The sequence below is a fragment of the Dendropsophus ebraccatus genome, chromosome 7 (assembly GCF_027789765.1).
Source record: "Dendropsophus ebraccatus isolate aDenEbr1 chromosome 7, aDenEbr1.pat, whole genome shotgun sequence".
NCBI lineage: Eukaryota > Metazoa > Chordata > Amphibia > Anura > Hylidae > Dendropsophus > Dendropsophus ebraccatus.
The window spans coordinates 2310598-2324494 of NC_091460.1; the positions used below are offsets into that span (position 1 = coordinate 2310598).

General features: G+C 47.7%; 1 protein-coding gene and 1 pseudogene across 5 annotated transcripts in view; one reads left to right on the forward strand and one right to left on the reverse strand.

Moving 5' to 3' along the window:
* The window catches only part of LOC138797152 (zinc finger protein 84-like), an 863099-nt gene that overhangs the window by 152789 nt on the left and 696413 nt on the right, over positions 1–13897 (reverse strand). The window lies entirely within an intron of this gene.
* The window catches only part of LOC138797198 (zinc finger protein 585A-like), a 34631-nt pseudogene that overhangs the window by 2313 nt on the left and 18421 nt on the right, over positions 1–13897 (forward strand).

The following is a 13897-nucleotide window of genomic DNA, read 5'->3' on the forward strand; positions in this document are numbered from 1 at the left end:
TGGGAATGTCACCTCCTGGATAACACGGTGACGGTCACTTCCTGAATAAAATGGTGATGGCACTTAATGAATAACATGGTGATCGCACTTCCTGGATAACATGGGTCACTTCCTGGATAACATAGGGATGTCACTTCGTGGATAAAATGGTGACGTCACTTCCTGGATAACATGGTGATGTCAGTTCCTGGATAAAATGGTGATGTCACGACCCGACTCCCAGATCTGGCAGGCTGTGGCTGCTGGAGAGGATGATTGCAGAGGGATGCTCAGTGTCCCTCCAGTGCCCTGTGTCATTCAATGTCCCCCTGCCATCATTCTCTTAAGGAGCCACAGCCCGCACAGGTCTGGGAGTTGTGACATCACCATGTTATCCAGGAAGTGACATCGCCATGTTATCCAGGAAGTGACATCGCCATGTTACCCAGGAAGTGACATCGCCATGTTACCCAGGAAGTGACATCGCCATGTTATCCAGGAAGTGACATCACCATGTTATCCAGGAAGTGACATCGCCATGTTATCCAGGAAGTGACCTCATCCTGTTATTCAGGAAGTGAAGCCTTGATGCAGTAGTAAGTGCAGGGAAAAAAAGCACTTTCTAAGTACTTCCCATAATAAGTGTATATTAGGGATTTTTATAATTTTTGGGGGGAGGACTTCTCCTTTAACCACTGATGTAACTGGATGTCATAGGGTGGTAAGGGTTTAACCATCAAAGCTGCCATCCGTGTCCTAATAAAGTCATGGGATCAGAGACAAGGTGCGGATAGCGGAGGCTAATTTCTAGGAAATTACAGTCGGATTTTGTCCTGTTTTATACACCGGAGCCGTATCATCAGACATTTCTTCATTATTTGCACATACATATGCAGGGACTTGCCTACGCCTTTCTCCCTTCTTCTTGTAGATTGCATAATGTAGGGTACACTGTATGGGGATGTGATGGTGTTTTATTTTCACTTGGTACTTGGTCATGTGACTGAAAGGTAGCAGATTTATAGGCATTTTTATATGTTAATTATATGTAAATTAGTTATGATTTAGGGGCCTAGTGCCCTGACAGGTGGCAGCATCTGTGTCTTTTGGCCCCACTTCTGGCTTCATTTAAAAATATAGAAATGTTCTATTTATCTGCTTTCTGGTTGTTAAAGAGAAAAATAAAATAAAAATCAATTTTTAACCCTAACAGAAAATCCTGGTAATATCTCTGAGGAGAACATCGTGCTACTGCTGAATTATAAAGAAGAAGCTGGCAATGCGGAGCAGCACTCCTCAGGAGAAGCCCTCCTCCCCCTTACTGTACATCCAGGACGTCACACTACAGACCTATCATATAATCCTCCTGACCATGAGGAACCTTCTCCTGACCGCTCACACACCGCCACCACAGGGACAGAGCAGAGAAGTGAAAAAAGGTTTCATTGTGGTGAATGTGGAAAAGAGTTTACAAAAAAATCAAGTCTTTTTACCCACACAAAAATTCACACAGGAGAGAAGCCTTATTCATGTCCAGAATGCGGGAAATGTTTTATAAGTAAATCAGATCTTGTAAAACACGGAAGACGTCACATGGGAGAGAAGCCGTATTCCTGCTCAAAATGTGTGAAATGTTTCATAAGTAAATCAGATCTGGTTAAACATGAAAAAATTCACACAGGAGAGAAACCATATTCATGCTCAGAATGTGGAAAATGTTTTGTAAGTAAATCAGATCTGGTTATACACAAGCGAATTCACACAGGAGAGAAGCCATATTCATGTTCAGAATGTAGGAAATATTTCTCAAGTAGATCACAGCTTATTTCACATGAGAGAATCCACACAGGAAGGACACCGTATTCATGCTCAGAATGTGGAAAATGTTTTTCAAATAAATCAAGTCTTGTTAGACATGAGAGAATTCACACAGGAGAGAAGCCATATTCATGTTCAGAATGTGGGAACTGTTTCAAGAGTAAATCAGATCTGGTTAAACATGAGAGACGTCACACAGGAGTGAAACCACATTCATGTTCAGAATGCCAGAAGCAGTTTACACGTAAACAACATCTTGTTATACATGAGAGAATTCATACAGGAGAGAGGCCATATTCATGTTCAGAATGTGGGAAGTGTTTTATTGCTAAAGGTAAATTAAAGGATCATCAGAGAACTCACACAGGAGAAAAGTCATTTCCGTGTTCAGAATGCGGAAAGTATTTTATAACTAAAGGCAAGTTAAGAAAGCATCAGAGGAGGATCCACTGTGAAATTCCAGTTGTGAAAAATCTTTAATAAAGAAAATAATCTTTGAAACTCACCGGGGATTAACATGGTGGTTAAGTGATCGCTGGTTGGCTGAGTGGGGCAGGTTATGTGGGGACAATGCGTCACCAGTAAGTAATGGTGACTGAGAAGGTCGGTAAGGCAGCTGCGGGAAATCCAGTAAGGGCCCAATTACACGGGGAGATTATCGTTTAAACGATCAAACTACAAATGACAATTCGTTTGTGTGTTGTTGATTGCATCTTGTGAGCCGACCATTTCATTGCTAATCGTTCCGTGTATGTACACATTGTCCATAGACCGTAGTAACAGCTATTGTTCCATGTATGTACATCGTCCGTTTGATGGGTCAGATGGAGTAAACGACCATAGTAACAGCTATTGTTCCATGTATTTACATCGTCCGTTTGCAGGGATCAGATGGAGTAAACCACCGTAGTAATGGCTATCGTTCCGTGTATGTACATCGTCCGTTTACTGGGATCAGATGGAGTAAACGACCATAGTAACGACCATAGTAACAGCTATTGTTCCATGTATTTACATCGTCCGTTTGCAGGGATCAGATGGAGTAAACCACCGTAGTAATGGCTATCGTTCCGTGTATGTACATCGTCCGTTTACTGGGATCAGATGGAGTAAACGACCATAGTAACGACCAGGGGCGTAGCTAAAGGCTGATGGGCCCTGGTGCACAATGTTAGCTTGGGCCCCCCCATCTCCCCCCGATCAGGCAAAGTCCTATCTAACGTTATATCCAATTACTCTAATGTGCCACCATGTCGCCCTGTCACTGCCTCCACCTCATGTACTGCACTACTGCCCCCTATAATTAATGGACTGTACTGTGTCATTGTCTAATCATTGTATTCCAATCTTTGACTCTACAGCTGAATAACTACAACTCTCATCATGAACTGCCAGTTGGAAACGATGGGGGTTGTAGTGCTGCAGCCTGAAGAGCCACATGCTGCAAAACTACCTGATATCACCTGCAGTCCTACGTAACACCGCAGATAACAGTGATATCCCTCTGAGTACAGATAATGTAGTAGTCATCTGCAGTCCTATGTAACACCACAGATAACACAGTGATATCTCTGAGTACAGATAATGTAGTAGTCACCTGCAGTCCTATGTAACACCACAGATAACACAGTGATATCTCTGAGTACAGATAATGTAGTAGTCACCTGCAGTCCTATGTAACACCACAGATAACACAGTGATATCTCTGAGTACAGATAATGTAGTAGTCACCTGCAGTCCTATGTAACAGCACAGTTAACACAGTGATATCTCTGAGTACAGATAATGTAGTAGATGTCCCCTGCAGTCCTATGTAACACCACAGATAACACAGTGATATCTCTGGAGTACAGATAATGTAGATGTCACCTGCAGTCCTATGTAACACCACAGATAACACAGTGATATCTCTGGAGTACAGATAATGTAGATGTCACCTGCAGTCCTATGTAACACCACAGATAACACAGTGATATCTCTGAGTACAGATAATGTAGATGCAGCACAAGCTGGAGCTCAACGCGGTAAAGATACGGCCATAGGACATAGCTTGGGCCGCCAAGGCAGATGTCTGGAGGAGGGGGCGCTGGTACTTGCTGTCATCTGATTAGGTAAGAGGCCCAATCAGATGACAGCATGTGCCAGCGGGCGCAGCGGGACAGATTAGCGCAGTGCTTCCCAACCTTTTCCACCTCGGGGCGCCCCTACTAAATGATGTTCTACAAAATAAGAAAACCGTCATACAGTGACTCACCGGTGATGTCTTCTTTGATCTGAGGCGTCACTTTCCCTTTTCCTCTTCATCCGGCCCAGACCTCCAGGATGATTCCTTCCAGATACGTTTCATCCCCTCAGAACCTGCGAGACAAACAATTTAGGCTCCGCACATTTCTAGCAACTTCCTTTCCTCTCTCCCCCCTGTAGGCTCCCATAGTAACTGCGCTGTGTGGGATGCCCCCTGTATGTAGGATCCCCTGCTGTGCCCCCATGAGCTAATAATGCCCCCAGAGGTGCCCCCATACAATAATAATGCCCCCAGAGGTGCCCCTCATGAGCTAATAATGCCCCCAGAGGTGCCCCCATGAACAAATAATGCCCCCAGAGGTGCCCCCATGAGCTAATAATGCCCCCAGAGGTGCCCCCATACACTAATAATGCCCCCAGAGGTGCCCCCATATACTAATAATGCCCCCAGAGGTGCCCCCATGAACTAATAATGCCTCCAGAGGTGCCCCCATGAACTAATAACGCCCCCAGAGTTGCCCCCTATGAGCTAATAACGCCTCCAGAGGTGCCCCCATGAGCTAATAGTGCCCCCAGAGGTTACCCCATGAACTAATAATGCCCCCAGAGGTGCCCCCATGAACTAATAATGCCCCCAGAGGTGCCCCCATACAATAATAATGCCCCAGAGGTGCCCCCATATACTAATAATGCCCCCAGAGGTGCCCCCATATACTAATAATGCCCCCAGAGGTGCCCCCATGAGCTAATAATGCCCCCAGAGGTGCCCCCATATACTAATAATGCCCCAGAGGTGCCCCCATATACTAATAATGCCCCAGAGGTGCCCCCATATACTAATAATGCCCCCAGAGGTGCCCCCATGAGCTAATAATGCCCCCAGAGGTGCCCCCATACAATAATAATGCCCCAGAGGTGCCCCCATATACTAATAATGCCCCCAGAGGTGCCCCCCAGATACTAATAATGCCCCCAGAGGTGCCCCCATACAATAATAATGCCCCAGAGGTGCCCCCATATACTAATAATGCCCCCAGAGGTGCCCCCATACAATAATAATGCCCCCAGAGATGCCCCCATATACTAATAATGCCCCCAGAGGTGCCCCCATACAATAATAATGCCCCAGAGGTGCCCCCAGAGGTGCCCCCATACAATAATGATGCCCCCAGAGGTGCCCCCATACAATAATAATGCCCCCAGAGGTGCCCCCATAAGCTAATAATGCCCCCAGAGGTGCCCCCATATACTAATAATGCCCCCAGAGGTGCCCCCATATACTAATAATGCCCCCAGAGGTGCCCCCATATACTAATAATGCCCCCAGAGGTGCCCCCATACAATAATAATGCCCCCAGAGGTGCCCCCATAAACTAATAATGCCCCCAGAGGTGCCCCCATAAGCTAATAATGCCCCCAGAGGTGCCCCCCAAGAACTAATAATGCCCCCAGAGGTGCCCCCATATACTAATAATGCCCCCAGAGGTGCCCCCATACAATAATAATGCCCCCAGAGGTGCCCCCCTACAATAATAATGCCCCCAGAGGTGCCCCCAAGAACTAATAATGCCCCCAGAGGTGCCCCCATATACTAATAATGCCCCCAGAGGTGCCCCTAAAAAAACAAACATCCTACTCACCTAATCTGCGCTGTGGCTGCAGGCAGCAGCTCTTCCTCCTCCTCTTCGGGCTCCATCTTGCGAGCCGCAGGGACGGGACTTCCGGCAGACGTGATGACGTCACATCCTCACGCCTGCCGGAAAGGTCACGGCCCGGCCTCCCATAGGCTGCTGGTATGAAGTGCCGGCAGCCTATGGGAGAGAATACAGGAGGAGGACGCTGCCAGGTCCTTCTCCTGTATTCTGATCGCTTTAATGTTCCGCCCGCTCACTGTGCTCACTGTGCGGGCGGAACATCAAAGCGATCTGTGCATCCCGGGAAGCTGCGCGGCCGCAGCTTCTCTGGATGCTTAAAGTGACAGTGTCACAAGTGGCAAGGGGGGGCCGTGCGGGCCCCCCTAGCGTAGGGGCCCGGTCGCCATGGCGACCCCGGCGACCCCTATAGCTACGCCACTGGTAACGACCATAACTAACAGTTATTGTTCCATGTATGTACATCGTCTGTTTGCTCGGTCAGATGGAGTAAACCACCGTAGTAACGACCATAACTAACAGTTATTGTTCCATGTATGTACATCGTCTGTTTGCTGGGTCAGATAGAGCAAACGACCATAACTAACAGTTATTGTTCCATGTATGTACATCGTCTGTTTGCTCGGTCAGATGGAGTAAACCACCGTAGTAACGACCATAACTAACAGTTATTGTTCCATGTATGTACATCGTCTGTTTGCTCGGTCAGATGGAGTAAACCACCGTAGTAACGACCATAACTAACAGTTATTGTTCCATGTATGTACATCGTCTGTTTGCTCGGTCAGATGGAGTAAACCACCATAGTAATGGCTATCATTCCGTGTATGTACATCGTCCGTTTGCAGGGATCAGATGGAGTAAACCACCATAGTAATGGCTATCGTTCCGTGTATGTACATCGTCCGTTTGCTGGGTCAGATGGAGTAAACCACCATAGTAATGGCTATTATTCCGTGTATGTACATCGTCCGTTTCCTGGGTCAGATGGAGTAAACCACTGTAGTAATGGCTATCGTTCCGTGTATGTACACATTGTCCGTTTGCTGGGATCAGATGGAGTAAACGACCGTAGTAATGGCCATAACTAACGACTATTGTCCTGTGTAGTATGATGAACGATTTTAGGTCGTTCCCATAAGCTGTGGCTGCGATTGGAGAGAATGAGAAATCGCTTTGTATAATAGAACCCTAAGGCGAGTATCACGTCAGGTTTACTGGAAATCCGACGCTGTAGGACAGAGCAATGGTGGCAGACACTTTCCATACTATCAGAGCTGAAGCCCGTATAGTCAGTGGGGTCAGCGCTGCTGTGTTGCAAAGCCTGGCCTACAAGAGACTTGCCGTTTCTCCATGAAGTCTTTGGATTAGATCTGTCTTCAGTCCGTTGGTCTTTATGGTTACATTCCTGCTGCGGCATTAGTCAGCCAAACTCCTGATCCCGTATCCATATCAGAGCTGAGGGGATACCCCAAAAGGTGGGCCCACTTATTCTCACTGGCGGGGTCTTCTGGTCATGGAGTGAATGGACAGGCTCCGCTGGTATCTCTGCATTGGAGACTTTCTTCTTCTTCCTCTGAAGAGCCCGATCTCCATTTGTAACCGTGATAACTCGGAAATTCACCACAAGGTGCAAAAGCTTCACAGATAGAAAAGTTAATAGATTTTTATCAATTATCAAAATGCAAAGTGACTGAACAGAAGAGAGATGTAACCTGATGAATATCCGCTGTGACCTTTGCCTTCAGCCTCGGTTATTCTCGGTCCTTGTGCACAGTGTATGGTGGAGCTCGGTTGGGGAGGAATCATGTCAGTGTATCCATTATGACGATTCACTCTGCAGATCACAATGCAGTCACAGCCGATGCCAGAAGATCTGCCGCACGCCCAATAAGGTCCAAGTAGAAGCCCTGACACTAAGAATAAGGCTTGTTCTCTAAACCAGTGCTTCTCAATTCCAGTCCTCAGCCCTCACCAACAGGACATGTTTTGAGGCTATCCTATACAAAGACACCTGTGCTAATACCTGATGCACTGAGTATAATTATATCACCTGTGAAATACTAAGGAAATCCTCAAAACATGAACTGTTGGCGAGGACTGGAATTGAGAAACACTGCTCTAATCGTTGATCGTTGATTTAGGTTTGAACCTATAACTGTCGGGCGGCGACCGCGCATCGCTACGTGTAAAACGGTGTGCGGTCGGCGACTGACGATATACATTACCTATCCACGCTCCAGCTGAGACAGGCCGCTCTGAAGCTGGAGCGTGTGGGACCCGGGGAGAAGCAAACCACAGGAGCGTGGATAGGTAAAGTATACAGTTTAAGCAATTATCGGGCCATGTAATAGGCCCAATTTACAGTTATCAGGCCCCTATCGGCCCGTGTAATACTACCCTTACTGTGTACAGGACAGGTGTGTCTAGTGGTGATGATGTTACAGTGTACAGGACAGGTGTGTCTAGTGGTGGTGGTGTTACAGTGTACAGGACAGGTGTGTCTAGTGGTGGTGGTGTTACAGTGTACAGGACAGGTGTGTCTAGTCCACAGAACCACCCTACACTATATGAATGGTAGAGTGAGAAGCCCATACTACTTGAATAATATCAGTAATCCAATCATTGTGTTTCTGTATGAACAATGCCGCCGCCTAATGTCATCTTCATGGAGGGCAGTGCTCCAGCTCATCCAGGTCACAGCATCATCAAACACCAGGCCTCAGCAGACAGTCAGTGCTGTCAGGGGCGTAGCTAATGACTCCTGGGCCCTGGTGCGAAAGGTCAACTTGGGCCCCCCCCCCCTTCCTCGACCAAGTGATGCTATTGGTGTATATATATATATATATGTATATATAATATTATATATATATATATATATATATATATACATATACACCGAGACAGATATTACCAATAAAACCAGCATATAAGGAAGATAGGAAGAGAAATATTATCACCATACATATTACCGTCATATTGTTACTGACCAAATCCTGTATACTAAGACCAATAAAACACAGTACCAGATAACAAGTAACAAATAATTCCACCACATACAGACTAACACCACCGCTGCTACTGACTAACACCGCCACATACTGACTAACACCAACGCTGCTACTAACACCACCACATACTGACTAACACCACCTCTGCTACTGACTATTACCACCACCTACTAACACCACCGCTGCTACTGAATAACATCCACTGTACACGTATCACCGCATCCAGTCATATAGAGGTGGACGCAGCTCCACACAGGCTCTATACACCATATACATTACAGTGCAGTTATATCAGGTGACTCACAAAGGACGTCTTCTCTGATCGGAGTTCTTCCCTTTTCATCTTCTTCTCCATCCGTCCTGTGCCATCATGAACTTCTCCGAGCCACGAATCCACAGAATCTGCCAGACAGACATATTAGGCTTCTCACACTGACACCATCCTCATCTCTCTACAAACTGCACATTTTTATTGGCCCCTTTATGCCCTCATTTAGTGGTTAGGCTGACTCTATGTGACCCCCTTATAGTTTATGCCCTATATGTAGCCTCCTTATAGATGGTCCTCCTCTGTGTATCCCCCCTTATAGTATATGCCTCCTACTATGTAGCCTACTTATAGATGCCTCCTCTGTGTATACCCCCTTATAGATGGCCCCCTCTCCCCCTATGTTGCCCCCCCCTTATAGATTGCCCCCTCTCCCCCTTATAGATGCCCCCCTTATAGATGGCCCCTTCCCCCCCTTATATATGCCTCCCTTATAGATGGCCCCTTCCCCCCCTATATATATTGCCCCCCTATAGATAGCCCCCTCTCCTATAGATGGCCCCCTCCCCCCCCCTTATAGATGCCCCCCCTCTGCTATAGATGGCCCTTCCCCCCTTATAGATGGCCCCCCTCCTTATAGATGGCCCACTCTCCCCCCTCCTGATAGATGGTCCCCTTCTTCCCCCCTTATAGATGGTCCCCCTCTTCTCCCCCTTATAGATGGTCCCCCTCTCCCCCCCTTATAGATGGTCCCCTCTCCCCCCCCCCCCCCCTTATAGATGATCCCCCTCTTCCCCCCCTTATAGATGGTCCCCTCTCCCCCCCCCTTATAGATGGCCCCTTCCCCCCTTATATATGCCTCCTTATAGATGGCCCCTTCCCCCCCTTATATATATTACCCCCCTATAGATAGCCCCCTCTCCTATAGATGGCCCCTCCCCCCCCTTATAGATGCCCCCCTCTGCTATAGATGGCCCTTCCCCCTTATAGATGGCCCCTTCCTTATAGATGGCCCACTCTCCCCCCTCCTTATAGATGGTCCCCTTCTTCCCCCCTTATAGATGGTCCCCCTCTTCCCCCCCTTATAGATGGTCTCCCTCTCCCCCCCTTATAGATGGTCCCCTCTCCCCCCCCCCCTTATAGATGATCCCCCTCTTCCCCCCCTTATAGATGGTCCCCTCTCCCCCCCCTTATAGATGGTCCCCTCCCCCCCTTTAGATGGCCCCTCCCCGCCTTATAGATGGTCCCCTCTCTTGCCCCCCTTTATAGATGGCCACCTCCCCCCCCCTTTATAAATGTCCCCCTCTCCCCCTCCCTCCTATAGATAGCCCCCTATTTCCTTTATGAAAACAAATAAAAAAACACACACAACTCACCTATCAATGCGCTCCCCCAGCGATCTTCTTCTTCAGCCTCCGTCTGCCCCGGATCATGCGCTGCTGCCGGGGGTGTCGCGTCCTATCCCCGGCAGCGTGCGCATCATAGAGTTCCCTGTGCTGAGACCTCCAGCACAGGGAGTGTCTCTAATGTGCGCTCCCTGTGCCGGAGGTAACAGGCACACAGGGAACTCTATGATGCGCGCGCTGCCGGGGATAGGACGCGACACCCCCGGCAGCAGTGCATGATGCGGGGCAGATGGAGGTGGCCTCTTGTGACCGCAAGCAACACAATGTTGCTTGCGGTCACAAGAGGGATTGATGAGGGGGGCCTCAGGGGCCCCCCCTTGTGGCGGGCCGGGTCGCAGCGGCGACCGCTGCGACCCTGGTAGTTACGCCACTGAGTGCTGTATTTACCACTAAGCACCTATGGTCCGCACCCTGCAGGGGGAAGGAAACAACCTTTTTTTTTTTTTATTTCCCACCTCCTGTTTATAGTTGCCAGTAGATCTGGTGCCTTTTGGGAGGGAGGAGGGTTTTTTGGTCAGGTCTGATATGGAGCTGTTAAATGTGATGCCTGGAGTTATTTAGAAACTAGAGAATCATGATGCTATTTGGGGAGTGAAGATAGGACCTGTTAGGGTGAGACTAATGCTGGGTTTACACGGAGCGATTATCGGGCGAATTTTCGCGATAACGATCGAATTCAAACGATAATCGTACGTGTAAACGCGGCGAACGATCGAAAAATCGTTCATTTTGATCTTTTAACATGTTCTTAAATCGTCGTTTGTTGTTCGCAAAAAATTTGCTGATCGTTCTGTGTAAACAGTCGTTCACTGATTTTACCTATGTGTGAGATAGGCTTAAGCGATCGCAAAACGAATTTTCTGTACGATATATCGTACCGTCTAAACGCTGATAGTTATAAAAAAAAAAAAAACGTTACCTCGAATTAGTTAATCGTACGATCGAGCGAATTATCGCACCGTGTAAAAGTACCATTAAGGTGCGTTTACACAGAAAGATTTATCTGACAGATTTTGGAAGCCAAAGCCAGGAATGGATTTGAAAAGAGGATCGATCCCAATCTTTCCTTTATGACCTGATCCCTGTTTATAGTCCGTTCCTGGTTTTGGCTTCAAAGATCTGTCAGATAAATCTGTCTGTGTAAATGCACCATTAGAATAAAGTCTCTCAGATATACCTGGGTGCTGCCTAATCAGGGACAGTGATGTGACAGCTGTCCTGTTAGGATCAACCAAGACACGTGAAAGCACCTTCAGTGTTCAAGCTGATCCACTTTATTAAGCGAGAATCTTAGTTATATCTTAAGAAGAGAAGTTAGAAAAAAGGGTCGAGGAGCCATGTTGTTTCCATATCCTGCATGAGCAGCCATGATATTTGTCCTCAGCTGTCCTTGCCCTCATCTATAGTCAAGGATTCTCAGACCCTAAAGAAGGGTGGGTGCCTCTATCCCCATAGCTGCTTACACAGCATTACACACAGCACGTACATGTTATCCACACGCCACTGTTATTACATGGCAACGTGGGGGATTGTGAGTTGTTTGGGATTCTGAGGGAAGTGAATGGGGTGCTGTGTCAGGTCTCCTAAGTCAGGGCAGTTTCTAGGTCATTTTGGTAACAGGGCGAATCTTGATAAAAGTGCCCCTCCCCCCAGTTCTCAGTTCAGCCCTAGGGAAGGTAGGGGGGCTTTTATCAAGATTCGGGTTACTAGGAAGAAGCAGTGTGTGTATTGCAGCATAGAGCGGTGCAGAGCCCCTACAGATAATGTTCTGCTCAATACAAAATCATTATACAGGGACTCACAGGTGACGTCTTCTTTGATCTGAGGCTCTTTCCCTTTTCCTCTTCATCTGGCCCAGACCACCAGGATGATTTCTTGCAGCTCTTTCATCTCTTTAGAACCTGCCAGACAGACATCTCAGGCTCCGCACTTCCAGAAACTTCCTTCCCTTTTTCCCACCTATAAGGTCCCAAACTGTAGTAATTCTGCTGTTTGGTGCAGTAATGTCTGCATGGTGTGACCTCCATTACACTGACATACAGGATGCTGGGAAAGCTGGGTGACCTCCATTACACTGACATACAGGATTAGGGGAGAGCTGGGTGACCTCCATTACACTGACATACAGGATTAGGGGAGAGCTGGGTGACCTCCATTACACTGACATACAGGATGCTGGGAAAGCTGGGTGACCTCCATTACACTGACATACAGGATGCTGGGAGAGCTGGGTGACCTCCATTACACTGACATACAGGATGCTGGAAAGCTGGGTGACCTCCATTACACTGATATACAGGATGCTGGGAGAGCTGGGTGACCTCAATTACACTGACATACAGGATGCTGGGAAAGCTGGATGACCTCCATTACAATGACATACAGGATGCTGGAAAGCTGGATGACCTCCATTACACTGACATACAGGATGCTGGGAAAGCTGGATGACCTCCATTACACTGACATACAGGGTGCTGGGAGAGCTGGATGACCTCCATTACACTGACATACAGGATGCTGGGAAAGCTGTGTGACCTCCATTACATTGACATACAGGATACTGGGAAAGCTGGATGACCTCCATTACACTGACATACAGGATGCTGGGAAAGCTGGATGACCTCCATTACACTGACATACAGGATGCTGGGAAAGCTGTGTGACCTCCATTACACTGACCTACAGGATGCTGGGAAAGCTGGGTGACCTCCATTACACTGACATACAGGATGCTGGGAAAGCTGTGTGACCTCCATTACATTGACATACAGGATGCTGGGAAAGCTGGATGACCTCCATTACACTGACATACAGGATGCTGGGAAAGCTGAGTGACCTCCATTACACTGACATACAGGATGCTGGGAAAGCTGAGTGACCTCCATTACACTGACATACAGGATGCTGGGAAAGCTGGATGACCTCCATTACACTGACATACAGGATTCTGGGAAAGCTGGATGACCTCTATCACACTGACATACAGGATGCTGGGAAAGCTGGGTGACCTCCATCACACTGACATACAGGATGCTGGGAAAGCTGGATGACCTCCATCACACTGACATACAGGATGATGGGAAAGCTGGGTGACCTCCATCACACTGACATACAGGATGCTGGGAAAGCTGGATGACCTCCATTACACTGACATACAGGATGCTGGGAAAGCTGGATGACCTCCATTACACTGACATACAGGATGCTGGGAAAGCTGGGTGACCTCCATTACATTGACATACAGGATGCTGGGAAAGCTGTGTGACCACCATTACACTGACATACAGGATGCTGGGAAAGCTGGATGACATCCATTATACTGACATACAGGATTAGGGGAGAGCTGGGTGACCTCCATTACACTGACATACAGGATGCTGGGAAAGCTGGATGACCTCCATCACACTGACATACAGGATGCTGGGAAAGCTGGGTGACCTCCATTATACTGACATACAGGATGCTGGGAAAGCTGGATGACCTCCATTACACTGACATACAGGATGCTGGGAAAGCTGG